Source organism: Tinamus guttatus, unplaced genomic scaffold (genome assembly GCF_059628265.1).
Source record: "Tinamus guttatus ecotype Peru unplaced genomic scaffold, ASM5962826v1 Tinamus_guttatus_pri_ptg000618c, whole genome shotgun sequence".
In the NCBI taxonomy this organism is placed as follows: domain Eukaryota; kingdom Metazoa; phylum Chordata; class Aves; order Tinamiformes; family Tinamidae; genus Tinamus; species Tinamus guttatus.
In genome coordinates, this window is record NW_028289152.1 from 959,742 (window position 1) to 963,417 (window position 3,676).

Below are 3,676 nucleotides of genomic sequence, written 5' to 3' on the forward strand. Positions count from 1 at the left end.
GAATTGTGGGCAAATGAATTTGGGCAGGTCATGGTCAGATTCCTTATGAAGCTGAACTCTTCCACTCTCAGCTTACCTTAGGAGGAACTTGTGAGTGTAACTGTCCTTTAGCTCAGCGAACTACAAGCACCAAGCAGTGAGGGGAAAACTCATTGACAGAGCAGGTTCTGTGACTCTATGCAAAGTCACAGGGAGCCTGTGACTTTCTTCTCTAGTGATACACAAATGTTCGTGCTGAGAGCAAGTGAAATGCCAGATATTTCTACCCTATCAGAGAATGCTTCCATGGGAGGAAGGAAGCACGTAAAATTAAATAAATACACGACCAGATTCCCCCCGAAGATCATTTTCTGTAGAATGTAAGTGTCAAAATTCTGAATCACTGTTCCACAAGAGGTGGATATTGGTCAAGGCCACTTCCATTTCCACTACAGTGCTTGGAGAAAGAGCACAGATAGTAAATTGGTGTGAGGAAAAGATCCATCTCATTGGAATGAAGACATCTAAAAAAGGTTTAGTCACTCCTTGTCTTCAATTCCGTTATTTTCTGTCTTGCTCAGAATAGACTGATTCAGATGCAGACACCTCTACTCCACAGGGTGATGCTGGGGGAGATGAATCCCTCATAAGGATCTTCTCTTTCAGGGGACAGCTAGCATGAGTGCTTTATTTGTCTACCACTGGGTCATTGGAGCAAGTCCCCATCCCTTAGCCCACAGTGCCACCCCTAGGTGTGCTTCTGAATACCTGGGACTGTCTGACACTTCTATTTACGCCTCCAGAGCAGAGCAGAACTGGTTCTTGCTAAGCATGGCACACTTGCTCAGTGCAAACCAGAGCTCCAGATAGGGATCTAAGGTAACCGACACAGGAAATGTGGGTGTTTCTATGAGAAATGGAATGGATGTGGCTCAGAGAAGCCTGTTCTAACTTGTCAATGTCTTTTCCTTCTTGAACAGTCCTCCAAGTCCAGATGAGGCAAATGTCCAACAGCAGCTCTCTCAATGACTTCCTTCTCCAGCCATTTTCAGACACGTGGGAGCTGCAGCTTTTGCACTTCCTGCTCCTGCTGGCCATCTACCTGGCTGCCCTCTTGGGCAACACCCTCATCATCACAACTGTAGCCTGCGACCACCACCTCCACACCCCAATGTACTTCTTCCTCATTAACCTGTCTGTCCTGGACCTTGGCACCATCTCCACCACTGTCCCCAAATCCATGGCCAATTTCCTCTGGGACACCAGGGTCATTTCTTACTCAGGATGTGCTGCCCAGGTCTTTATGTTTGTCTTCCTGATAACAGCAGAGTATTACCTTCTCACCGTCATGGCCTATGACCGTTTTGTTGCTATCTGCAGACCCCTGCACTATGGGACCCTGATGAGCAGCAGAGCTTGTGCCAAAATGGCAGCAGCTGCCTGGGGCAGTGGTCTTCTCAGTGGTCTCCTGCACACTGCCAACACATTTTCGATACCACTCTGCCAGGGCAATGTCGTGGAGCAGTTTTTCTGTGAAATCCCCCAGATCCTCAAGCTTTGCTGTTCAGACTTCGCCTACCTGAGGGAAGTTGGGGTTATTATGGTTAATATCTGCTTGGGCTTGATGTGTTTCATTTACATTGTGGTGTCGTATGTGCAGGTCTTCAGAGCTGTGCTGAGGATCCCCTCTGAGCAGGGTCGACACAAAGCCTTTTCCACATGCCTCCCTCACCTGGCTGTGGTCTCCCTGTTCATCAGCACTGGCACTTTTGCCTACTTGAAGCCCCCCTCCATCTCCTCCCCATCCCTGAATCTGGTGGTGGCTGTTCTGTATGTGGTGATGCCTCCAGCGGTGAACCCCTTCATCTACAGCGTGAGGAATAAGGAGCTCAAGAATGCACTGGAGAAACTGATTCTGTCCGTACTATTTCAGCAGCAATAAGCTGCCCACATCTGCTCACAAGTATTTTCCTGTTTTTATAAGGACATTCTTGTACTTTTCATGTTCCATTTCTAATAATCTTGTTTGTACACAAATGTTTGGTTTTATGTCATATCTCCAGAGGTACAAAGCCCATTGACCTGACCCAGAGGCCTTCTCTAAATTTGCCTATCGCTATGTCAGAGCAACCTGCTCCATGGATTAACACTCAGGTCCTGTTGCTTGGGTGCTTGGGTACTCCATGGGCTAAGGGGGATACACTTGTAGAGTGATCTGATAGGGAATGGGGGCTAGATTAAGTCATTACTTTTGAGGATCCAGTGCTCACGGAGAGAGGGAGCGTTCAAGTGATACCTGCTGGAGACTGTGCTACATATTACAGGTCCCTGTGCAGGTCCCTGTGAATGACAGCACAGCCCTCCGATGTATCAGTTGTTCCTCCTAGTTTTGTATCACCAGCAAACTGTCTGAGGGTGCACTCTGTCCCTTCATCAAGGTCACTGATGAACAGCATTAGATCCAGTACTGAACCTGGGGGACACTGCTAGCCACAGACCTACAGCTACACTCTGCACTGCTGATCACAACCCTTTGAGCTCTGCAGTTTAGCTAGTTCTCAATCCACCTCACTGTCCACTTGTCAAGCCCATACTTCTGGGCTTCCCTATGAGGGAGACAGTGTCAAAGTCAAGGTAGACAACATCCACTGCTCTCCCCTCATCTACCCAGTCAGTCATTCCATCATAGAGGGTATCAGGCTCGTGAAGCATGATTTCCCACTGGTGAATCAAGGGTGACTCCTCATGACCAGCTTCTTGTCCTCTGCATGCTTAGAGATGACATCCAGGATGAGCTGTTCCAGGGATGGAGCTAAGACCCCTTGGCCTGTAGTTGCCTTGGTTCTCCTTCTTGCCCTTTCTGAAGACTGGTGTGATATTGGCTTTCTTCCAGTCCTCAGGCACCCCTCCTGATCTCCATGACCTTTCAAAGGTGATGGAGAGTGTCTTAGAAATAATATCTGCCAGCTCCTGTAGCACTCTTGGATGCATCCCAGGGCACATAAATGTGTGGAAGTCAAGTTTGCCTAAGTGATGTTTAACCTGATCTTCCTCAGCCAAGGGCAAGTCTTCATTTCCCTAGACTTTCTCTCTTGTCTCCAGGGTCCAAGATTCCAGAAGGTTGGCCTTAGTAAAAACTGAAACAAAGAAGGCATTCAGTAACTCTGCCTTTTCTGTGTCTTTTATAACAAGGGCATCCATCCTATTCAGCAGCAGACCCACATTTTCCCTAACCTTCCCTTTGCTACTGGTGTATCTGAAGAAGCCCTTCTTGTTGTCCTTGATATTCCTTGCCACATTTAATTCCAAATGCTTCTTAGCCTTCCTCGTCGCATTCCTGCATACCCTGACAACATTCCTATGTTCTTCCCAAGGAGCCTGCCATCTTTTCCATATTCTGTGTACTTCCTTCTTCTGTTTGAGTTCTGCCAGGAACTCCTTCAGCATCCCCATGACCATGGAAGTAAGTCAGACAAAAGTATGCTCAGATGAGCTGCATGTTTCTTGTCCTGCTCTGGTCAAACTGGTTCAGAGTCAGGGCTGTTTGGCAGGTAGCCCCAGATAGCCCTGATCTTCATTTTGCTTTACCGTTCATTGCATTTTCCCCTCTTTTTTCACTTCCACATCTTTCTATCATCTTGGTCCACTGCTATACAAACATTCACTCCAATTTACCCTTTCCCCATTACCCCTGGTT

The 3,676-nt window shown here is 47.6% G+C and overlaps 1 pseudogene; it reads left to right on the forward strand.

Annotated features, from left to right (window-relative positions):
* Window positions 1-982: 982 nt before the first annotated feature.
* On the forward strand, window positions 983-2,795 carry LOC148592341 (olfactory receptor 14C36-like; annotated as a pseudogene).
* The last annotated feature ends 881 nt before the right edge of the window (window positions 2,796-3,676 follow it).